Below are 25,931 nucleotides of genomic sequence, written 5' to 3'. Positions count from 1 at the left end.
CTCCTGAGTTCAAGTGATCCTTGCCCCTCAGCCTCCCAGAGTGCTGGGATTACAGGCAGAAGCCGCCGTACCTGGCCATTGAATGCCATTTCTTGCGGTGGGCCTTGCTTGCCTCTCTGGAGTTCTACAGAGTTTCTCTCTGAGGGTCTGTGGGGAGTGGGCTGCAGGGGTGGAAGGCGGTTCTAGGAGGAGGGAGAGAAGTAGTGACGAGAGAATTCAGGGGAGGAGAAAGGATTAGGAGAAAAAGGAAATGAGAGCGACGCATGCCCTTTAAGAAAAAGTCCCGAGGAAGGGGGGCTGGTGAACATATTTCTGGCATCTGCCTTCAACACCTGCCAGATGCCGAATGGGTCGTAAATAAGCAGAACGAAGTTTGTGATGGGCTGGAAATAGCTTGCCTGATGACTGCTGCCAGTGATGGGGGCAAAACCCCCAGTACCCCCCAGACACCCAGCTTTTCACCCAGCCTCTGACTTCCTGGCTGGACTGATCTGCAGGAGGAGGAAGTCCTGTAAAAGGAGAAGGCGGGTGTTCCCCTCCGCCCAAGTGTGCTCTGTGAGGCTCCTTTCCAGAGAAGGGCTTTTGAGTGAAAAAAACACACTTAACCTAGGCCTGCCCAGAGACAAGGGCAGCAGCTGCCCCTTGCTGAGCTCTGGCCGAGAGTCACGGCTTCCATGCTCAGCCCCTTCTGACTCTCCGCTCCCCAGCAACCCCAGTATAGAGCTCTTGTCCGCTGGCCTCCAGGTCTCAAGTCGCCATTCCCATAGCCCTCCCTTCAGGCCAGTAGAACCTTCACGAACACCCTCCACTGCTCCCGGGGCTCCCCAGCGTGAAGGCCTGAACACCCATGGGCCATTGAGAACCACAGGAGGGCTGGAAGGAAAGCCCAAAGTGTGGCTCTGTAAACTGTGTTTTAAAATAAAATTTCCCATTAGGTTTTTCCCTGAGGGCTACTTCTTCGTCACCCTGTACTTTCCAGTTAGGGGCTTGTTTGTTCACTGAATGAACCAAAGAAACAGAAGTAACTCTTTCGTCTCCTACTTTTTCTTTGCTTTCTTTTTTTCTCTTAGAAACTAAAAGCCTGTAGAGAGAGTGCCCATCGTCTGCCAAGGAGGAAAGAGGGAGGTGAAACAATTCATTTGTTGACATGAGGAAGAAACCACGTAATCCAGCTAGTGGCACAAAAACAAAACACAAGAGATATTGGTCTCAGGCTTGATTTGAGGCACTTTAGTGGAAAGACTTTCCACTGGCACAACACAGTCCTTCAAGGACCGTGTGAAGAAAGCCCCCCTGCCCAGCCTTTTTTTTTTTTTTTTTAGACAGAGTTTCGCTCTTGTTACCCAGGCGTGAGTGCAATGGCGCAATCTCAGCTCACCACAACCTCTGCCTCCTGGGTTCAGGCAATTCTCCTGCCTCAGCCTCCTGAGTAGCTGGGATTACAGGCACGCGCCACCATGCCCGGATAATTTTTTTGTATTTTGAGTAGAGACGGGGTTTCACCATGTTGACCAGGACGGTCTCGATCTCTTGACCTCGTGATCCACCCGCCTTGGCCTCCCAAAGTGCTGGGATTACAGGCGTGAGCCACTGCGCCCAGCCTGCCTTTTTTTTAAAGAGGGAGTCTTGTTCTGTCTCCCAGCTGGAGTGCAGTGGCGTGATCTCAGCTCACTGGAACCTCTGCCACCTGGGTTCAAGCAATTTCCCTGCCTCAGCCTCCTGAGTAGCTGGGACTACAAGCAAAACACCACCATGCCTGGCTAATTTTTAGTATTTTAGTAGAGATGGGCTTTCACCATGTTGGCCAAGATGGTCTCGATTTCATGACCTTGTGATCCGCCCACCTCAGCCTCCCAAAGTGCTGGGATTACAGGTATGAGCCACCACACCCGGCTTCTTTTTTTTTTTTTTTTTTTTTTTTTTTTTTTTTTTGTGATGGAGTCTTGCTCTGTTCTGTTGCCCAGGCTGGAGTGCAGTGGTGCCGTCTTGGCCGACTGCAACCTCTGCCTCCTGGGTTCAAGCAATTCTCCTGCTTCAGCCTCTCAAGTAGCTGGGATTACAGGCACCCACTATCACGCCTGGCTAATTTTTGTAGAGACTGGGTTTCACCATGTTGACCAGGCTGGTCTTGAACTCCTGACCTCAGGTGATCTGCTTGCCTCAGCCTCCCAGAGCGGCTAGGATTACAGGCATGAGCCACCATACCCAGCTGCCTTTTTTTTTTTTTTTTTTTTAATCGCAGGAATGTCTATGCTGAAATCCTCTGCTCATATACTTCTTCCTGCACCTTTGAGCTTACTTGTCCCTCTCTCTAGAACCTTCTTGCCCTGAATCATAGCCCAACTTCCTCATTCATTTCACCCGTGTGTTCAAGTGTCACTCTTTCAAAAAAGTCTGTCTTGACCATCTATCTAAAAGATCTAAGCCCCATACCCTCCCTGTATCTTGCCTTATTTTTTCCCAGATTGAACACTTATCTCAATCTGACATTATCTCACATATTTGTATGTCTATTTTTATTTTGTCTCCTCCACTAGAATGTGGAGGCCATGTCTTAATTCACCTCTTTTAGTCTCAGGTCCAAGAATAGCATTGGGCACGTAGTAGATGCTCAATAATTGTTTGCTGAAAGTAGATCTGTACAGGAGGTCAGCCAGCCAGGAAAGAGAGAGGTCAGATGCCTGGTAGCAGAAGCCAAGATCTCATTGGGCTCTGAGCGTGGTCATTTGGTACAAGCAGGAATGGGGCAGACAGTAAGGGTTTGAGGAGAGCTCAGGAAGGCAGGAGACCAGCATCAGGGATGTGAGTGTATGTGCCAGGGACTAAAACTGGGACAGGAAAGTCAGGCTGGGGAGCAAGATCAGACCCCTAACCCTGAGGACTCGGGGCAACTAGACAGGTGTCAGGCAGGCCCAAGATCACCCAGCTGAGCTAGAGGACTTACCACAGGGTCCCTGCCTGGTCAGACTCAGTCCGCAAGACCTCAAGCTGATTTTGATAGCCTTTATTTATCAAAGGGCTGGTATTTAAATAAAATACTTTATGTGCCGGGTGCGGTGGCTCACGCCTGTAATCCCAGCACTTTGGGAGGCTGAGGCGGGTGGATCACGAGGTCAAGAGATCGAGACGATCCTGGTCAACAAGGTGAAACCCCATCTCTACTAAAAATACAAAAATTAGCTGGGCATGGTGGTGTGTGCCTGTAGTCCCAGCTACTCGGGAGGCTGAGGCAGAAGAATTGCTTGAACTCAAGAGGCGGAGGTTGCGGTAAGCTGAGATCGCGCCATTGAACTCCAGCCTGGGTAACAAGAGCGAAACTCCGTCTCAAAAAAAAAATATATATATATATATACTTTATGTATCCATTGACTGGTATTTTTTAGAAACCAGTGTTGGTGTTTGGGTTTAAAACACATTCTCTATGTGATGAGACTCCTTTATTCCATCTGTGACCTCAGGTTACTGAGCAATCAGAGGGTCCTGGGCTGCTGCCTGTGTCTGGATGAGAAGAGCCACAACTCCAGGTTTGTGCATTTAAGGACATGCCTATATGAAAGTGGATATATATGTGGTTGTGGACATGTGGATGTGTGTGTGTGTGTGTGTGTGTGTGTGTGTGTGTGTGTGTGTGTGTCTTTCTCTATGTGTTTGTAGATGTGTGTCTCCGAAAGATTTGAGTCATCTCTTGCAGATGGGGATTCAGGGCTGGTAAACCCCAAGCACCACTTTTCTCTCTGTGAGCAGAGAAATGTAGAAGAATGGTGAATGTCTCCAACTTCACCTCTCTCACCACCACCCTCTTCTCCCCTGTCCAGACCCTGTCCATCAACCTTGGAACCCAGTCCTAAGAGTAAGAGCTGGTGGTGGGACCTTGCCTCTCCTCCACACAAGACCTCCTGACACATAGCATGGAAACAGAGGTGGGTTTTCTCACCTGTTCCCCTCTACTGCCTATGTGAGCATGGATTGGGGGATCTCAAGTCCAGGGTGCACTTTTTTTCTACCTCAAAAGGATAGATGTCAACTTCCAAATTATTATTACACAGCTGTGACCAAAAAAATGAATTTAGCCAAGTGCAGTGACTCACACTTGTAATCCCAGCACTTTAGGAGGACAAGGTAGGAGATCATCTGAGGTCAGGAGTTCAAGACCAGCCTGGCCAATATGGTGAAACCCCATCTCTACTAAAAATACAAAAAAAAAAAAAAAAATTAGCCAAGCATCGTGGCACATGACTGTAATCCCAGCCACTTGGGAGGCTGAGGCAGGAAAATTGCTTGAACTCAGGAGGCGCAGGTTGCAGTGAGCTGACACTGTGCCACTGAACTCCAGCCTGGGCAACAGAGCAAAACTGTCTCAAAAAAAAAAAAAAAAAGAATCTGAACTTTATTGCTAATATCTTAACTGCTCATAGACCATCATCTTTAACCCTTAGAAATACTCAGCTCTTACATCCCATATATACCATTGTCACCTCATATGTGGACTGCATCCTAAATCCATTAATTATTTCTGCTCCCTGAAAGACTGATTTCCTCGACACTATCTATTTTCCCTTCCTTTCTAGGGACTCCAGGTAAGATCACCCTTAGTGGCGTAGCCAAAGCAACACTGGAGTCAGCGATAAAACCAGGGCTCCTTAGGAAAGCTTTGCCTTCTGAACGTGCCCAGGTGAAGTTCACCTGGGAGGGAGGGACATTTGTAGTCTTCATATTCTGGCTTCAAATGTTTTGGGATTCTCAGGAAATCTGGATGGGAAAGGAAACTTGAAGTGCTTTCAGCTCTTGGGAGCTCTCATAGAAAGAGCTAAGCCTTTGATTTGGGACCCAGGGCAGGCTGCTCTAGCAGGCAGTGATCTTTGTGGTTTCATCCAGGTTTTGCCTATTTGACTCTTTCAAGGTCTAGACTCTGAGTTCCATCATGACGCTGAATTTCCAATTTATTCATCTGGTCTACACTGCAGAGGAATCCCAGGCTCTTTTCACAGTGAAACTCATGCCAGCCCTTCATAAAGGGCTCTGTATGATCGCCCTCAAGGTTCTCCGATTGCCTCTGGGTTTTAAGAAATGGTAAGCTCTACAAAAAAATCTCTTGGACAAGTCTCTTAGATTCAGACTTCACAACTAAATCCAACCCTGGAAGGTTGCCAGGGAAATAGAATGAAAAGGGGTATGGGGAGATTTTGGTGAGTAACAGACTAGGGCTTCCTGGTGCTGCAACTCTGCAGGTTTTTGAAGAATGACTGATTTGGATGCCTCTGCCTACCCACTCTCATCTACATGATAGTGATGCCCCCGCAGTCAACTCCAACCTCCCAGCCACTGCCCCGTTCATCAAGAGTCCAGGATCTGGCTCACTGTCCCTCTGCCACCACCACTGTCATCACAACCACAAAGACAACCCACCTTACATTCTGGCCCTTCTGTTTTTATCTCCTTGTTGACATCTTTTCTTCTGTTTTTATCTCCTTGTTGACATCTTTTCTTCTATCCGACTTTCTCCACCCACTCCCAAGACCATTTCCTCAGTCAATATCCAGGGTCATTGCTTCCCCTTGCATAGACTCCAGCAATTTTCTTGGGATCTCTGATCCACTGGCACCATCATCTTTTTCACATCTGTCCCTCTTACCCAGCTTGGATCCAGGGGCCTCTTCCTGCTCCCTTGCATCCAGGTTCTTCCACACTTAACCCCTGGCCCCATCTGTCATGCTTGTGAGGCTAAACCCCAAGTCTGCTTACACTTAACCTCTTTGCCTACTCAGCTCCCAAACCTAAGCCATGTACAAGGTTGGTGGAAAACATGTAACTACACCTACTTCTTCCTTTATATTTATGACCACAAAACTCAAGTGGGCCCCAACACCCTCTGGGTAATCCCCTAGTCAATCACTCTGCAGTCCCCCTGCACAAGATATCTATTTCTCATCTTTCTTTCCTGTCCGCACTCAGCTGTTGACCTTGGTTTTTATTTCACCAGAAAATAAAATCAGAAGAGAATCCTTCTCGTCAACAAATCTACTAACTTCCTGAATCTGCATTTTCTGCCTCCTTTCCAAGACCTCTCCACTTGTGCCTACTGAAGGACTTCACAGCCATCTCCTCTCTCTCCTGACCCAACTTGCTACTTGCTTATTCTCATCAGCCTACATATATTCTGCAAGAACTCCTATCTTTAAAAAAAATTCTATCTGGGCAAAATGCAATGGCTCAGGCCTGTAATCCCAGCACTTTGGGAGACCAAGGCAGGCAGAACACTTGAGCCTAGGAGTTCAAGACTAGCTTGGGCAACATAGTGAGATCCCATCTCAACAAAAAAAATCAGCCAGGCGTGGTGGTGCATGTCTGTAGTGCCAGCTACTCTGGGGACTGAGGCGGGCAGATCGCTTGAGCCCAGGAGGTTGAGGCTGCAGTGAGCTGAGATCCCACCATTGCATTCCAGCCTGGGTGACAGAGTGAGACCCTGTCTCAAAAAAAAAAAAAAAATTATATCTGAAAGACAAGTGGTTCTACATTATATTAGTGTGCACTGTGAAGCCCCTGTAATGAAAACAGTGTGGTACTTGTGGTACTAACCCGTAAAAATACAGAAAGATCAATGAAATAAAATAAAAAGTCAAGAAATAGACCCAAATGCTTATAGACATCCAGGTTATATAAAGGTGCTATCCTCAAATATCCCCAAATCACTGAGGCAAAGACAGTCTTCTTAGGATAGCGTATTCAAACAACTGGATAGTCATTTGAAAAAAATAAAATCATATCTATTTCTCACACTATCACAGGAATTGCCAAATTAATCAGAGACCTAGATGCAAAATGAAATTATGCAAGTGCTGGAATAGAACATGGGTGAACTCCTGTATAACCTGGATAAGAAAAGATTTTTTAATATGACCAAAATCCAGATGCTACAAAGGAAGGACTGGTAAATATCACTACAAAATTTTAAAAAGTTTTTTTTTAAAAAAGGCGTAAACATAGTAAAAACACGAAACAGAAAAGCATTTGCAGATGCTGATTAGAAAGTTTAAAAATTTTAAAACTTCTAAAAGTGAGAAAAAAAATAACAAAAATCCTAATGAAAAATAGACTAAAGACATGAACAGATAATTCATTAAAAGAGATATAACACTAGTCCTTAAACATAGGAAAATGTGTTCAAATTTACTTGTAGTAGGGCTGGGTGCAGTGACTCACACAGCTATAATCACAGCACTCTGGGAGGCCAAGGCAGATGGATCACCTGAGGTCAGCAGCTGAAGACCAGCCTGGTCAACATGATGAAACTCCATCTCTACTAAAAATACAAAAATTAGCCAGGCGTGTTGGCATGCGCCTGTAATCCCAGCTTCTAGGTAGGCTGAGGCAAGAGAATCGCTTGAACTCAGGAGGCAGAGGTTTTATTGAGCCGAGATTGCACCACTGCACTCCAGCCTGAGCAACAGAGAGACATTCTGTCTCAAAAAAAAAAAAAAAAAAAAAATACTTATAGTAAAATGTAAATTAAATGCACGTTTTGAACTCATCAAATTGGAAAAAAAAAAAAAAATTCAGAAGCTTACCAATACACACTATTGGCGAGGCTAAGGAAACAGGCCCCCTGGTACATTGCAGGTGGAGCTCCGATATGGTACAACCCCTCTGGGGATGAACTCAGCAACATCTAACAAAACCACATATGCATGTACCCTTCCACCCAGCAATTCTACTTCTACAAATTTGCCCCAAATATATCCCTTCCACTGTATAAAAATACAAATGCCCAAGTTTATTCACTGCAGCATTATTTATAATTGCAAAACATTGGAAGCTACCTAAATGCCTAAGTACAGAGTACTGGAATAAAATACGGCACACACATGCAATGAGATACTAAGCAGGTATAGAAAGTACGCGGAAGATCCCTGTGAACTGATATGGAATGATTTTCAGGAGACGTTGTTGAGTGAAAAGGCAAGGTACAAAAGCGTATATAGAGAATGCTATCTTTTGTGAAGAAATAATAAGACTTGAGTATATCTGCTTCTCTCTACAAAAAGAAACACAGGAAGGAAGAAAAATCCAAAAAATCTTGTAGTGTTCCTCCAAGGAGTGTAAGGGAATAGGATGGAAAACATATGGGGTGAGTTGATGCTTCCCTGAGCATGCTTTTCTTTTTTCTTTTTTCTTGACTCATTGCAACCGCTGCCTCCCAGATTCAACCAACTTTCCTGCCTTAGCCTCCCAAGTAGAGTAGCTGAGATTGCAGGTGGGCACCATCACACCCATGTACCACGGTGCTCATCCTGGCAGGCCCTGAGTGCCATAGCAGCTTGAGGGCACCCCAGCTGGGAACTGGGTGCCCTCTTCCCTAACTAAGCAGGGTCAGGCCCAGCTGGGGCTTGGATGGGAAACTGCCTGGGGAGACTGGGGGCTGGAGGCTTCTGGCTTCCCGCTCCATTCTGGCTTTCCCCCGCTTGTCACGATGACACCCAGGGGAGTGAGAGAGATGGGGCTTCACCATGTTGGCCAGGCTAGTCTTGAACTCCTGACCTCAGGTGATCTGCCCACAGCAACCTCCCAAAGTGCTGTGATTCCAGGCATGAGCCACCGCGCCCTGTCTGAGCATGCTTTTCTATATCATTTTGACTTTTGAAACCATCTGATCATTCTACCTGGCAACAGTAACATTACATCAATAATGAAACTTAACACCCAGTACCTATTTGCCGCTCTTTGGGCAACCATGCCCTGCTTTTTTTTGGAAAAGCACTCATCTCACATCCTCTTCCCATATGTGTTTCATGGGCCCCACCCATATGTGGGGTGGGCATGTGACAGTCTGGCCATTTGGAGTACCACATTTCTCTGGCCATGAGGACTGGCCCAGGGGTAGGCACTTAACACAACTGAGTCAGTGATGTGCCACAGCCTTTAGCTGCCACTCTTCAGAGAAAGGCCACCTCCCTCTTTTTCTGTGCACTAGCATCTGGTAGGTAGTAGACGTAGAGTAAACAGCAGCCCTCTTGGCATCACGTGGAGCCTTGAAATGAAGCCGAAATGGAAGGAAGACAGCAGTGCTAAGAGGGTAACAGACCAGTTCCTGGAAATATTGTTCAAACCCCTGGATCAAGCCCCTACCCTTTTTAATGAATTGCATGAAGTAATCAAGTTCTTGCCTATGCCTGCTTGAGGTAGGTTTTATGTAATATGAATTTAAACCATCTCAATGAATACATTAGTTCAAATCTCCCCTATTATCGATGTGGAATCTCAGTCTCAGCAGAGTGAAAGCACAAGCCTAAAATCATGCTGGAAGACAATAGCAAGGGTGGCACTAAGACTCAGAACCTCAGCTGGGCGTGGTGGCTCACACCTGTAATCCCAGCACTTTGGGAGGCCGAGGCAGGTGGATCACCTGAGGTCAGGAGTTCAAGATCAGCCTGAACAAGATAGAGAAACTACCTTCTCTACTAAAAATGCAAAATTAGCCGGGCGTAGTGGCAGGTGCCTGTAATCCCAGCTACTTGGGAGGCTGAGGCAGGAGAATCGCTTGAACCTGGGAGGCGGAGGTTGCAGTGAGCTGAGATCATGCCATTGCACTCCAGCCTGGGCAACAGAGCAACACTCCATCTCAAAAAAAATTTAAAAAAAAAGAAAGAAAGAAAAGAAACACTCAGAACCTCTGAGTCCAAGTTCAGATTACACAGTGTGACAGATGGCCTTCACCCACAGTACACTTATGTCCCTGGTGGAAGAGAAAGACAAAACAAGCTAGGCGCCCTCCCATGGCCTAATATGTTTCATACCTTGAGACTCAGGGTTCATGAGACTTGAATGAAGCTTCTGCTATTACAGGTATCAGCCATCAAGATGTGCACTGAGCAAACTCAGCAACTGGGAAATCAGCCACATGGCAGCAGGATACACGGACTTGGAGTCAGAAGATGTGGGCCCAGATGCTGACATCCACCCACTTGTGTGGATGGGTGGCCTTCTGCATGGAAAGGGAGTCTAACAATAGTGCTCCCGGGAGTGGAAGGACTGAAGCTCAGGAGAGGCCTCTGTAAGCCAGCATTCTCCCCCAGCAGTGCGCAGGCCTGAAAAAATCCACAGGCTGTTTTAATTGGCCATCACAGAGGGTTGTTTCAATGCAGAATTCTGCCTTCTCTTGACAACAAACAAGCAAGACTTGAGAACACCTGGCGAGCACTGTGACCCACATGCCCTCTTTGTCCAGGCGTAAGCGGCTGACATGCCCTCAATTTCCCTTCACCCACCCCTGCCCATTGCAGCTAGAAACCTGGGGGTGGGCTCCAGTGACCACTTAGGGTCCCACACTGCCATGAACCTCCCACAAGAGAACTCTTGCTCTGCAGGCAGGTGTCTTCCAAAGCAGGGAAGCAAAGGATTCACCCAGAGGCCCATGCTGTTCCTGCCTCGACTTCCCAAGCTGCTCACCCGCCCCACTCAGGACTTGACCACCTGGCGCCTATGGGGGTGCCTGTGAATTCACAGGCACAACTGTACATGCAAATTCCCACATAAAGCTCATGGATGAAAGGAAGGAAATGAGAATTGGGACTGAAGTTCTGTTGGGTGAAATATATAACCTGCGATATCTACTCAGATATGATTAAAACGAGTAAGTAGTAGGGCACAGTGGCTCATGCCCGCAATCCCAGCACTTTGGGAGGCTGAGGTGGGCAGATCACGAGGTCAGGAGTTCGAGATCAGCCAAGCCAACATAGTGAAACCCCATCTCTACTAAAAGTACAAAAATTAGCCAGTCATGGTGGCAGGCACCTGTAGTCCCAGCTACTCAGTAGGCTGAGGCAGGAGAATCGCTTGAACCGGGAGGCGGAGGTTGCGGGGAGCCAAGATAGTGCTATTGCACTCCAGCCTGGGCAACAAGAGCAAAACTTTATCTCAAAAAAAAAAAAAAAAAAAAAAAAAAGATTAAAGCGAGTGATAGGCAGATGGACCAATGGTGAGCTGCAGGGATTGAGGACATAAGGAAGAAAGAGGAAGAAAGTTTAGAGGCCAAAAAGGCAGCTGCTAGATGCCAAGCAGGGAAACTAGTGATGCTGGCAGCCTATGGCCGGGTGAGGGCCCAGGCTGAGCCTCCCAGTGCTGGGCATAGGTACAGCTGCTGGCATTGACCACTAGCTACAGGAAACCAGGCAGACCTTTACAAAGGCTGGGTGACATCCTGGTGAGCTCCCATGTAGAACCCACAAGAAGCCACGTTTAGTCTCACAACACTTATGGGGAAGTTCCCTGAATTGACGTGTAAGCTTTAACAGAGGAAATCAACATTCTCAGTAAATCTGGTGAAAGGTCTATGGAAGCTTAGTTAAATTTCAGCCAGAGACACCCCCAGTGGCTGGTCCAGCCAGTGCTGTCCGTTATGCAGCTCATTCCATCCAAAGTCACTATTCTCAAACTTGGCTAAGGCCTCCTACGAGAGAATACCTTCTACCCAGAAGGTATAATTAGATACCCTATGGTAGTTTTTAGCCCATGTTCTGAAAATCAGCGAGGTCCCTGAGCTGAGGTGGATGGTGGATGTGCATTGAGGAGACAGGTCGACATGGGGCATGTTCGGTCGGTTATTCAACAAGCATTCATTTACTGGGTATATAGAGTTTCCAAGCCATGATGCTTCACACTGTGGGGCCCACAGCAATGGACACAATGCTATCTTCCCCGCGGAGCAAGTCAGAGGTCCGTTGGGGCCAAGTGTATGTCTGGGCACAGGAGGGCAACGGGGATGGGGATGCCTATGATTCCCTGCTGTACTTCCATGGTGGGGCCGGACCAGAGAATGTTGCCTATTGATAAACATTTCTTTGTAAGGACTTCGTAAGCAGCCATATCTAGCTGCGAGCCACTGAGGAATTTTTTAATCAGGGCCTTGATCTGCTCTTGCGGCACTGCCTGAGGCTAGCACCGTCTGTACAACACCAAACAGAATTCTGAAAACAAAAAAAGCAAATTATCTGATTGCTTCCAAATACTGGGATGCTTATGGGTGTGTGGGTGTGTGTGTGTGTGTGTGTGTGTGTGTGTAAAGTTACTATTTATTAAATACTTTGTGCTGGATACTGTACTGGAACTTCATATATATTTTCTCATTTAATCCTCACTACAATCCTTTGAGGTAGCTGGTATTATCCTCATTGTACACTGAGAATACCGAGGGATAGTGAGGTTCTATAATGCTTTAGCTCCACCTAGATGACTTCTGAGGTCCTGTGATCTGTAGGGGAAAGTTGCAACAGAAGCTGGCCTTTGTATGGAGTGCAGTCGACACAAATCAGGGGTCTGTTTTTTTGTTGTTTGTTTGTTAGTGTGTGTGTTTGTTTCGACAGTCTTGTTCTGTCCCCCAGGCTGGAGTGCAGTGGCACTTTCTCAGCTCACTGCAACCTCCACCTCCCAGGTTCAAGCTATTCTCCTGCCTCAACCTCCTGAGTAGCTGGGAATACAGGCATGTGCCACCACACCCAGCTAATTTTTTTGTGTGTGTATTTTCAGTAGAGACAGGGTTTTATCACGTGGGCCAGGCTGGTCTTAAACTCCTGACCTCAGATGATTCACCCACCTTGGCCTTCCAAATTGCTGGGATTATAGGCGTGAGCCACTGTGCTCAGGCAGGGGTCTGTTGTTATCCCCACATCATGCCCTTCAAGTATGCCATGCAGCTGGGTGTCGTGAACCAGGCTCCAAGGGATGGTGTCTTGGCATCAATTAGACAACCAGAGACAACAACCCTGAAAGAGACCTCTGGCCTTTCTCTCCTCCTCCATCTGCCCCGTGCTAGAGAAACCAAAAGAAGAACTTATAAAGGGCGTCACGGGTCTTTTCACTTGTGGCACTGTGATGCTTGGCCACTGTGGGGTTTGGGGAAGGGAAGTAGCACTGACATCATAGAAACCTGGAACTGAAAAAGACTTGAAATGTTCATCTTGTCCAGGCACCTCAACAAGACAAGACACAGCTCGCTCTCCTTGCAGCTCTCCCTGAAGAGCTAGTACTCCCTAGTACTCTGCCTCCTTCAGTTATTGCTGCCTGGGCTTTATCTCCCAAAGAAGGAAGATTTTTCTCCCAACTCAAGTTCTCATTTAACTCCAGTCTACCGTTTTTTTGTTTGTTTGTTTGGTTGGTTGGTTGATTGGTTTTTTTTGGAGCCAGGAAGGTCCACTGGTCAGCATTAGACCCCTCACAAACTTCCAAACTCAAAGATAGTGGTGGATGTGACTACTGTTAGTCTTTTCATTTCAGACCAGCTAAACATGATTCTCTCCACCTGCATTCTTCACTTGGTTCCTGTACTGTATTTTTTTTGGTTGGTTTGTTTTTTCCTATACTGTTTGCAGTTTTTCCACTATTTTTTTTTTCAAAAATGTGACTGTGGTACATTGAATTCTTGTTTCCCATTCTTCACTCTCTCCCTGTTACAGAATTCTGCACCCATGACCTTTGCCATGTGACTGTGCAGTAGCTCTCCTAGAATGAGCCCAGTGTTTTTCCTTACCCCATGGAAGCTTGGCTCAGCCATGGGCTTCGCCTGGAATAACAGATGCAAGTGGAAGTCATGTAAAAGAGGTTTTAAATGTGCTTGCATGATTTGACTTGGCCTGTTCTATTTCTACCATCACCGTGAGACTATGCCCCAGGTGGTACGGTTCCCGAACAAAATACATGAAGCAGGTCCAAAGTAGACCTGGAGCTTGGAGCCATGCCCAGCAGAGCCTGGCCAAGATCAGCTGAGTCCCTGCCAATCCATAGGCCTGTGAATAAAAAAAAAAAAAAAAAAAAATGAATGTTTGTGGTGTCAGCCAGTGAGACTTGGGGTGTTACTTGTTATACAACATTATTGTGGTAGTTGATGATGAATAAAATTGCCAAAATGAGGTCTGATTTGGACTAGAGACAAATGAGTACATGATCCTTGCATGGTACACACCTCAAACCACCTCTTTGGAGGTGGTTTGAGGAACCATCTTCCTTGGTTCCTTTAGCCTCTGCAATTTGACCACCCCAAATCCTTTTTTTGTGTGTTCTCCACTTGGGCCCCTGTCCATAGTCAATATAATACTTTTTAGAACTCAGCCTGATATATTACTCAATATTTGCATATTTGAAGTCTTATCAATAAGACTATAAAGTCACTGAGAACAGGAACCATGTGAGTACAGGATGGAAAATAAAATACGATTATTGAAAACATTCTGTACTGTGATCTCTCGTCTTTGGCAGAATAAGCCTTCCAGATGTTAGCTGGAAACACATTAGCATTGTATTCATGGAATTAGCATAAGGCTATGCACACAGTAGACATAGAGGCATTCAAATATTTATGGAGTGTCCATTGGAAAAGCAAATCTAACTGAGTCATCAATCAGATAAATATTTCTGATCTATTAATACTCAATGTCATATGCCTTATCTTCTTTTAATACAGATAATATTCAAATTATCAATTCCATGAGATAGTTAATATAAGCATTTCTCTTTCCCAGCCAAAATATGCCAATAGAAATAAGTTAGAGATAGTGAGGCCACCTACGTAAGAGGCCTGTTATTCTCTGTTGGAACCACATAATTTTTTTTCTCTCACTCTTGGTTTCTCTCTCATTTGTCATGCATTGTGGTGTTCTAACCAAGTAGTATTCTTGCTATTATCACCAAGGAATAGGGAATAGGAAATCAGGCTTTTTTCTTTATTCTTTTTTGATATAACTGTTCACCTTTTTTCAGCCTCTCAGCCTTTTGGGTAAGATCAAGTTTTAAAAGCCTGTGAAGCAAAACCTTGTGTAAAGCAAATGTTTACTCCCAGTTTGACAGTGTTCTACGTTTCCTTTTTATTAATAAAATACACTTTTGTGTGTGACAGCTGATCATATTTGATTTTCATATTCTATATTTAAGACCAGAGAATAGTCTTCAGAACCACATTTTTTTTCCACAGTTTAGTTTCAGTGTAATATAGTTCCTCTTTTTATATAACAAGTCAGGAAGGTTTGTTTTATATAAAAGCATTCAATGAAAGGGTTTTTTTAAGATAAAAATTTGCTTTTCATATACAGGAACTTTCCAGATGACTAGTCAGATTACTACATTCACATGGTACACTGATCTGGAGTTAAAAAAAATATATCAAAAGAACAATGGACTAAGCCTGCTTTCCCCCCAAGTATGGGCATGGCTATCAAAACACCATAACTGATTTTGCAATATGCCAGAAATTATACATCAAAATGAATCTTGTTCCTTCAAATCGGTCACCTTATCCATTTATTCCAAAGAATTGCCAGTGGTCAAAACTGTGCTGAAAGTCTTTTTATGATTTCCTTCAAAGCCTTACTATACATTTAAAAAAAATATATTGTTAAAGGCAGCAAGTCTTTGTCCTTTGGGAATGAATGTGATTTTGGAAACAGAAAAAGTCATTTGGAAACAAATTTAGTGAAAAGAGCAATCAAGCTGGGCGATATAAACAAGAAATTCAGATCTGTCCATCATCTCACAGCACAGAGATAACCGCTATCAACATCTTGGCATATTTCCTTCCAGTAAGTTTCTATGTATATATTTTAATGCAAATAGGGTGATACCCCATGTACAAATTTGCATCTCCCCTTTTTCTCCTGATCAATATTCCCATTATTCCTATTTTACAAGGATCAGACAAGCTAAGTAACAAACAGTCGTACTTCAAGAAGTGTTCTAACTTCCAACTTCTTTCAAAATGCTTTGAGGCTGAAAAAACGTGAACAGTTATATCAAAAAAGAATAAAGAAAAAAGCCTGATTTCCTATTCCCTATTCCTTGGTGATAATAGCAAGAATACTACTTGGTTAGAACACCACAATGCATGACAAATGAGAGAGAAACCAAGAGTGAGAGAAAAAAAATTATGTGGTTCCAACAGAGAATAAAGAGAATGAGATGTCTCGCCCAAGTCAATCATTTATGTAGACAGTGTGTGTGTGTGTGTGTGTGTGTGTGTGTGTGTGTGTGTGTGTGCATATGGAACATGCCTTTTATTGCTAGTCACAGAAGTTTATTCCCCAATGCTCAGCTATGGAGTAACATCTCTTGAAATTGAAGAAGCACTGCTTAAGGCAGGATCAGACATGATGGAATGGCTGTTGACATTCATCAGCTCTTTTCAGAAACTGAGAAGGACTGCACTGTGTTTATACATGCTTTCTAGGCACCCAGAAACTGAAATCTGTTTCCGAAACTCCAAGGTTGCACAATCAGTGAGTTCAGTGTAGCCTCTCACCGCTGTCTTGGACCTCTATGGATCCAGTTTTGGGAGCAGGGGGTGGACTTTGTCTCAAACTCTCTCCATCTGGAATGCAGTAGCAAGAGCTGAAAATGCTCAATCCTCACTTTGCCCCACAAACTGAGGCCATCTCCCCAACACCCAACAGACGATCCTGTTAGAAATTCTCTTTGATTTGGTCCCACACAAGTTATTGCAGTCTTCCTACTAGAGTTACGATGCCAGAAGACCCATTAGGGACTGAAAGTTTTTGTCTCCCTCTTGCCACCAAATTCACATATCAAAGTGTATTAGGAGGTGGGCCCTTTGGGAAGTGATTAGGTCATGAAGGGGGAGCCCACATGAATGAGATCAGTACCCTTACAAAAGAAGGCAGAGAGCACACTCTTGCGGCTTCCACCATGTGAGGCCCTAGCGAGAGGATGCCATCTTTGAACCTGTAAGAAGGTCCTCACCAGTACTGAATTTGCCAGCACCTTGATCTTGGACTTCCCAGCCTCCAGAACTGTGAGCAATAGATGTCATCTAAAAGCCACTCAGTCTCTAGTATTTCTGTTATAGCAGCCCAAACAAACTTTTGCCCTTTTCCACTTAAAACTTGCTTTTTTTTGTAGAGCCAGTTTAGCCTAGAGAAGAGTTTTAGCTTTCGAATCCTATAAATTCTCCTTTTTCCACTTCTTCGCTGAGTCAAAGTTGGAGAACTCTTTCATCTGCCTCAAAATGAAATTTCCCACCTGTGATAAAGATGAAGGTATCAGGACATAAAATTGTGCCATAAACAACACATTTGGGAACATTCCATAAAGCCAAATCACCCCAAATGAACCCAGAAATGATTCCACAGGTTGAGAGAAGAGACTGATAAGAATGAAGAGAGTTAATCATTGTAACATAATTCCATTGCCTCCTGCCCCTCTCCACCCCATCTTGGGCCAAGCCCACTGAGGAAAGGATGACTGATAGAACCCCAATAGCTTTACAGACCCAAGAACATGTGTGAAACCTTTGAAGACCTTAAGACCTCAAAGTCCCTTGAGCCCAGCATGGGGGGAAGCAATAGAGCAGAAATTGCTGGGTGATGTAGCCAGGCAGAAAGGGACTGTGCCAGCACAGCCAGATAATGTTCCTGCTCCCCAGAAGGGCAAAGGAGTGACCAAGGAGAGCCAGACCCACGGGGCCTCATCATGGTGAGGTGGGGGCAGTGGCAATGCTACATACATGGGTGACTGGAGGCCAGGCAGGATTGAGGACGCACAGGACCACTCTGGCACGGACAGGTGATAACCACACCAGACCCCGCCCCATCACCTCCACCCTTGCTGGGAAAAAGATTTGATTTCTGAAACGCTTTGGAATGAGAGCACTAAACAAAAACCGAAATAGAAATTAAGTGTAGTCATAAAAAGTTACATTTGTTGCAGTTTGATATGGGTACTCATTACATGAATATGTATAAACTACCTGTGCACATGGCAATTGCACAATAAATTCCAAGCATTATTACGATGACTATGGACTAGTTATATTTTTTTCTGCCTTCTCTTTCCAGAGAAGTTGAGGCACTAACCTTGAGTGCTGAAATAAGGGCAGAGCATCCCTAGCATAATAAACATTAGAGAACTAGTTTATGTTTTTTGTTTTGTTTTGTTTTGTTTTTGAGACAGAGTCTCGCTCTGTCCCCCAATCTGGGGTGCATTGGCATAATTTCCGCTCATTGCAACCTACACCTCCCAGGTTCAAGCAGTTCCCCTGCCTCAGTCTCCCTAGCAGCTGGGATTACAGGCGCACACCACTACGCCTGATTAATTTTTTGTATTTTTAGTAGACACGGGGTTTCACCGTGTTAGCCAGGATGGTCTCGATCTCCTGACCTCGTGATCTACCTGCCTTGACCTCCCAAAGTGCTGCGATTACAGGCGTAAGCCACTGCACCCGGCTTTTTATGATACTTTATATGAGTGATTGAGGGATCACTGCACTCCACCTTCTCCCATCTATTGTAGATTGTATTAGTCTTCAGTCAGTCTTCATGCTCCTGGCCCACAATCCTGAATGGAATACAACTCCCCATTCCTTGACTTTGGGCTGGGCCATCGGACGTACATTGACCAAGGAATGGGATGTGGCACAATGGTGGCGTGCCAGCACAAAGGCAGACTCAGAGGGACTGTGTCTTCTCACCTCCTGTCTGGCACTCCTGTTACTCTCCATGAGAAACGGATGCCTCAGGTGGCCACTGCTTCTCCAGCCTGGGTCTTAGAGTGAAAAACCCACAGAGCGGACTTGAACCTGACCTGAAGCTTACAACAAAACCCCATCAAGTCTAGAGGAGCCCAAAAAGTTCAAGTGAGACACAGCTGAGGCACAGCTGACCTACAGTCCCAGGACTCAGAAATTTACTTTCATAAATCATTAGAATTTAGGATTGTGCCACCAGCTAAAAGTGCCTTCAGCATATTGAAATAGAGAAGAAAGGGAAGAAAGATTGAGAAAACAAGGACAGGACAGCTTTAAGAGATGAAGGGAAATTGGCCAGGCATGGTGGCTCAGCCTGTTAATCTCAGCACTTTGGGAGGCCGAGGCAGGCAGATCACCAGAGGTCGGGAGTTCGATACCAGCATGACCAACATGGAGAAACCCCGTCTCAACTAAAAATACAAAAAATTAGCTGGGCATAGTGGCATATGCCTGTAATCCCAGCTAATGGAGAGGCTGAGGCAAGAGAATCGCTTGAACCTGGGAGGCAGAGGTTGCAATGAACTCGAGGTTTCACCATTGCACAGCAGCCTGGGCAACAAGAGCAAAATTCCATCTCAAAAAAAAAAAAGGATATAAAGGGAAGTTACCTTTTCAGGAAGTTTTGGTCTGGCAGTGATCCTAAAGATGGAATAACAGCATTGCTAATAAAGAACAAGGTAGGAGAAAAAACAGAGAGTTCTAGAGATGCTAGTGCAACTTACTGACCCTGAAGAGAAAGATGGGTTCAGGAAAACATGGTTTCTTCACTCAGATTCGCTACTATTCCTTTAATTCTCAACATTATATAGCACTCTCTCTATTTTAAGGAGTTTAACTCCCTTCTGAGCATTAAGCTTGGTAAATAAACTTTTATGATTTGCAATGAATTCTACATTGCTATCTCCCCTATTTCTACTTAAAATGCAGCAGGATGTGCATTTGATATTGATTTGGGTTTGCAATTTAAATCGTTCTTATGTAGGTATTTGTCAAAGAACAGATGTTTTCTCCATGTGTCATTTGAGAGAGGTTGAGTATGCCCAGGAGGGGACAGCTGATACAGAGGTCTCTGGCTGAGCAGTTGGGTTAGTTATAAATTGCCCTGTGGTTTTTCCCAACCTTGCAATGGCTAAAGTAAAACTTAGCAGCTGAATAGTTAGCCCATTATTTAATTTGATTTTGATTTTCCATTAAGCTCTAGTGATTTATTTAAATAGATTCTGAAATACTAAATGGAAATGTGAAGTATTTGGCGTAAAAGAGGATTAAGAACCAAAATATAAATGGAATAAAATCCATTTTGCGAACCTCTAGACCCGTCCAATAAATCGCTTGGGAGACCTGCGTGGCATTACTTCTTAAGCGGCTGTGAGCATCAGTATTACATCTGTGTTTCCTTAAACACAGGCTTCAAGCAACAGTTTCTTTTTGGAGATTTTTTTCAAAACCTCGCAATTAAAGTTGTGAAGCCCACTGAGGTGTGAATTCCAAGATCTCCACTAAAACTCTGGAATCTGTACTCCTGTGATAGCAAATCTACCTTAAGGAGTATTTCCATCTCATCCTTACCCGAGAGGCAGATGTTTTCGTTCAGTGATTCGCAAACTTAAATTCAAAATTTATGAAGGTACAAATTTAATCATTCTATCAAAGCTCTAATTCCAAGGCTGGCATTTAACACAGACAATAAGTGAGCAGCATTATTCATGGCCAACTGAAGAGCAAACACAAATATATCTACATCCACTGGGCTTTTCCTGATCTGAAATGCCCTTCAAAAAGCACTGAATAAAGTAGACCTGGATTTCTTTGCATCGATCCTGTGCTTTTCACACGTTTGTACCTTTCCATGGGCCTCGGCTCTCTCATTGTAAAATGGGGAATTTGGATCTCCTAATGCTTAAGTTGCTTTTAGCTCTCAATTTTATAACTCAGTATTTCTGGTTCCTTTATTCCTCACCATCGCCAACACAATAGTCACCAGCAAAGAGAGAATGAGTCATACACTTCAGGCAAGAAAAAGTGTCTGAAACTAAAAGGACTTAGAATTGGGGTTTACCTGGTAAATTGTCTTGAAAATAGCCAAACTCAAAATGGCAAAGCCAGAGCCCACTGCTATGGGATCATGTCTGGGGCAGTGGATACGTCTAAAGTCAGCACATTTAATGAAAGCAGTGACTCAAAGTTACCCTTGAAAACTCATGTAGACAGGCACCATATTGGAGACCAATCTGTGATCTCTCCAAAGCTTGCCACGGGGCCGGTTCTTCCAGCCAACACTGGGACAGATCACTCTTTCTTTGGCTGAAAGCTATTGGCTGGCATTTCATATGAAAAATGCATATCTGCAAACACTAAAATTGCCCTCAAGCAACGTGCTTACATGAGAGGCTGGTGATCTGAAATCAGGTGAGAAAAGTGAAAACTCCTATCTCCCATTCAAACCCACTTGGGACATTATGTTCAAATATATATTTGCAAACCCACTTGGGACGTTGTTTAAGTATATATATATACATATATATATATATATATATATATATATGTTCAAATATATATATATTTGAACATAATGCACAGGAATCATGGGTGCTGTGTGCAGAGGATGCTGTGAGCATATAGGACTAATACACGGCAGCGGGTCTCATCTGCCAGTGTGCGTCTTTGGCCACCCCTGTAATCTTAGGGTGGGAACCCCTCCTTCACTGATGGGGAGAAGAAGAGGAGAGAATTTTAAAAACAAAAAAAATTCTCTATTTTATTTACGCATAGGGAAGAGCAGGTGCTGCAGGGGACAATATTAACAATTTCCATTTGGACAGGATGACCCCTTCCCACCTCCCTTGTCTCATTCATCGGGTGAAATCCAAAGGCTTCCAAGTCAGAGCCACTTCCTCAGCAAACCCAGTTCATGAGATTCTCTTTCTTGAAACCCCACGCATGCCACTGTGAGAGAGCTTGGACTGCTACATGATGATAGGCCATGATTTCTCCTCTTCCCAGTGGAAATCCTCCCGGGTAGGAGCTTCAAGGATTTTAAGAACAGGGATGCATAGGAATCATGCATCAAGGGAAGAGCTGTCTTTACAAAGATCCCTCTCAGTGAGCCTCTGCCCTGCAGCTGACTCAAGCCATCATGTATGTATGTCGGTAAGAAAGGACACTGGCTGGGTGCGGTGGCTCATGCCTGCAATCCCAGCACTTCGGGAGGCTGAGGCAGGTGTATTACCTGAGGTCAGGAGTTCGAGACCAGCCTGGCCAACATGGTGAAACACTGTCTCCACCAATAACACGAAAACTAGCAGGGCGTGGTGGCGCATGCCTGCAATCCTAGCTACTGGGGAGGCTCAGGCCAGAGAATTGCTTGAACCCGGGAGGCAGAAGCTGCAGTGAGCCAAGATCACGCCACTGCACTCCAGCCTGGCGATAGACCAAGATGGAGAGAGAAACTTCATCTCCAAAAAAAAAAAAAAAAAAAAAAACCAAGAAAAAACAAAGAAAGGCCACTGGCACAGTACGGCAGCTTTGCAATTTCAAAGACTGTTTTAGTGTTAGCTCCCATGAGTACATCTTCCACAGGCATTTGGTGCAGAAGATCAGATGAGATGAGTTGCCCCGTCTCGTTGTCAGGAAACCAGGACAAAGGCAAGGGCTCAGATGAGTGAGGACACGCACACGTTCTGTGCTGAGCTGAAGGCTAGGCTGAGATGTGCTGCACTGGCTGAACTGAGAGAGTAATTGATCCAGCAGCCCTGCTTCTGTGTGTCAGTGGAAGCAGAGTCGGGTGCAGGAGGGTGCTGGTGGGGAAAGTGGGCTATTTGAATGAAAAATGTCCAATCTGGACAAATCATCTAGCTACAGAGGCAGTAGGTCCTGAAATCATTTCAGGGGACACATTCCAAGCACTGCAACAAGGCAGTGTATGGATTTTTTTTTTTTTTTTAAACTACTTGCCTGGGATGAAGGTTTTATTTATTTATGTGTTTACTCTGGTATCCAGAAATCTGGAAAAATTGCAACCAGCACATAAGTAATAATATAAATAATAGTAGCATAAGCATGTATGTCAGGTACCTGACAGCAATCTAAGCAATTTTCATGTATTTGCTCATTTTTCCTCACCATATCTCCCTGGAAAGAAGAGTCTATTAAATTCTTCATTTCATCAATACAAAAACTCATGCACAGAGACATCGAGTGACATGGCCAAGGTCACACAGCATCCTGGTCCTAGAGCCCACACATTTTAACACTCCATTGTCGCCTTCAGAGCCTGGAGTCATGCTCTGTTTATCACAGCATCACTAGTGTCTGTATCAGAGGAAGTGCTCAGTATCCTTTCATCAAATGAATGCGTGACTGAATGGACAAATGAATGGAATCTCACTTGCTAGGGCATCCACACCCTCTGGGTGGCCTTTAGTTGTCATTTAAGTCAGTAGTGACAAGATCTTGACCCTAAAACTTTGTGGCAGCATCACCTGCCACTCTGCCATTATGTCTGAAGCTTTTTGTTTTGTTTTTATTTGTCCTAGAGGGTTTTTCTTCTTTAGGAACCACTTGTTAAAATGAGAGGAGTGTTTACAGTGCCGCTGAAAACTGAGGACTGTTTCATTCACCCCCATCGACCTCATCTTGGGTTAGAGTATTATAAGACAAATGGCACCCCTTGTGTAAGCATGGATGTAGCAGCTGGGGCCCCCCCCAGACAGCTCCCTTTATGGACACAGCTCTGCAGGAAAGGTGAACGTGAGGGGGAAGTCTCCACCCAGTGTCCACTTTGAATTTGTGTTCTTTCCCTTACAGAAAAATAAAATTCTAGACAGAGTGCTTCAGGAAAGAGGATCAGAGAGGCAGGAAGTTGGGAGTATGTCAGAGAGAGACCTTGAGGCTGCTTCTTTAATTCGGTATGTCTAAGTGCCACATTATAGGGTATTGTTTTCTGAGCCCCAACAGTGGACACAGTCTCAGCTGAGCCCCAATTCTGTGACTTACTTGCTCTGTGACCTTAGGCACTTAACTTCTCTGAGCCTTGTTCCTCACTGGTAAAATGAGAAAAATACTACTTCATAAGATTGTTGTGAGGATTAATTAAAGTAACATAATGGCTTTTTAAAATGTCAAATATTGTTAACATGGTAATTATAGTTGTTGATTATCAGACCGAAGACTAAAAGGAAATGAATTTAAGAACTGACAGTAGACAGCTATTACATCCAGTGTCCACTATGAATTGTGTTCTTTTACTTACAGAAAAAAAAAAAAATAGCATTTCTTAGGATTGGGGGCTCAGATAAACGTTGACTCCAAACTTTCCCAGAGGTGTCAGTCAACGTCCCTGCAGAATGGAAGTCTCAAGGACGACGTTCCATTCACCTGCAGCTTCTGTTTGACATTCCTACTCACCTGGACTGCCCGCTGCTTACTCTAACCCGAGTTCAGACATGTGCACTGGAATCACTGTCAGTTGCATTGCAAAAAGGGTTCACCAAACTCCCCTCTTTGCCGCCCCAGCCTCATGAATGTGGGCTGACACTTTGCAGCTCTGGTTTCCCCCACGTTTTTCTCTTTCACACTCCATTTATTCAAGCCTCCTTCGTGGACAGCAATCCTGCCGCCGCTGTCACAGGACTCACAGACCCTCGAATGTCCTTGCCACACCGCCAATGCCTCTTAGTGATTTCCCAAGGTGGTTGGAAGATCCCTTTTCAAAGTTCTTGCTAAAGACTTAGTAATAATTTTTATGGCCTTCACAGGATTATGGAACATTCTAATAGCTGTCTACTGTCAGTTCTTAAATTCATTTCCTTTTAGTCTTCGGTCTGATAATCAACAACTATAATTACCATGTTAACAATATTTGACATTTTTAAAAGCCATTATGTTACTTTAATTAATCCTCACAACAATCTTATGAAGTAGTATTTTTCTCATTTTACCAGTGAGGAACAAGGCTCAGAGAAGTTAAGTGCCTAAGGTCACATAGCAAGTAAGTCACAGAATTGGGGCTCAGCTGAGACTGTGTCCACTGTTGGGACTCAGAAAACAATACCCTATAATGTGGCACCTAGACATGCTGCACTAAAGAAGCAGCCTCAGTCTCTGACATACCCCCAGCTTCCTGCCTCTCTGATCCTCTTTCCTGAAGCACTCTGTCTAAAATTTTATTTATCTATTTATATTTTATTTTGAGACAGAATCTCACTCTGTTGCCCAGGTTGGAGTGCAGTAGGGCAGTCACAGCTCACTGCAGCCTCAATATCCGGGGCTCAAGTGATCCTCCTACCTCAGCCTCCCAAGTAGCTGGGACTACGAGTAAGCACCACCGTGCCAGGCTAAATTTTTTGTTCTTGTAGAAATGAGGTCTTCCTATGCTGCCCAGGCTGGTCTTGAACTCCTGGGCTCAACTGATCCTCCTTTCTTGGGCTTCCAAAGTGCTGGGATAGATTCCAGGCATGAGCCACACCACCCATCCTAGAATTTTCTTATCTGACTGAAAAAAATTTCCAAAAGAAATGCAATTGTCTTAAGAACCCCGCCCTAGGACTCTCATCAAATAACCAGGAATGATTAATCACCAGGGAAGAGAAGGGACTGGGAGTCAGCACCACACCCAGATATCCTTTCATCTATTCTTCCAAGGGAAGTGCCTAGACTATCTGGGGGACTTTATCTGCATAATAAGACACCCTTTGTTCTGTGGAGTTTTGCCTCCCACCTTCCAAAATGTGTCAGTCCTTTCCAGCTTCCAAAAAGAATCATTTGCAAAATAATGTCTGCCTCCTGGGTTGATACTGAGTATTCAAGCCTCATCCATCTGGCCCTTCTTCAAGCCTCATGCCTTGGTATGGCTCCCAGGTCCCTATGCATGGTAATACATTGCGAATGCTTTTTTTCTCTTACGAGCCAGCCTATTTATTGAAAGTTCATTTGCCGCAAACCTTTAGAGGGCAGAGGAGAAGCTTTCCCTTGGCCCTTACACTTCCAAGCCCGGGCGTCCTTTTCCAACACCAAGCTCCAGGGTAAAAAGTAGAAATGAGGCTGGGCACAGTGGCTCATGCCTGTAATCCCAGCACTTTGGGAGGTTGAGGTGAGTGGATCGCCTGAGGTCAGGAGTTCAAGACCAGCCTGACCAATGTGGAGAATTAGCAGGGCATGGTGGCACACACATGTCTGTAATCCCAGCTACTCAGGAGACTGAGGCAGGAGAATAGCTTGAACCTGGGAGGCGGAGGTTGCGGTGAGCCGAGATTGCACCACTGCCCTCCAGCCTGGGCAACAAGAGCAAAACTCCGTCTCAAAAAATAAAATACAATAAAAATGAAATAAAAGTAGAAATGTCGGCCAGATTCTGTTTTTTTCCCCCCCTAATTAAATGGACTATTTCAAATACACAAAATAGAAAGAATAGAAC

At 44.7% G+C, this 25,931-nt stretch overlaps 1 protein-coding gene across 2 annotated transcripts in view; it reads right to left on the bottom strand.

Annotated features, from left to right (window-relative positions):
* Nucleotides 1-25,931, bottom strand: part of CD83 (CD83 molecule) — a 197,843-nt gene that overhangs the window by 25,008 nt on the left and 146,904 nt on the right. The window lies entirely within an intron of this gene.

This window comes from Saimiri boliviensis, chromosome 4 (assembly GCF_048565385.1).
Source record: "Saimiri boliviensis isolate mSaiBol1 chromosome 4, mSaiBol1.pri, whole genome shotgun sequence".
In the NCBI taxonomy this organism is placed as follows: domain Eukaryota; kingdom Metazoa; phylum Chordata; class Mammalia; order Primates; family Cebidae; genus Saimiri; species Saimiri boliviensis.
This window is presented reverse-complemented; position numbering and strand designations above follow the sequence as displayed.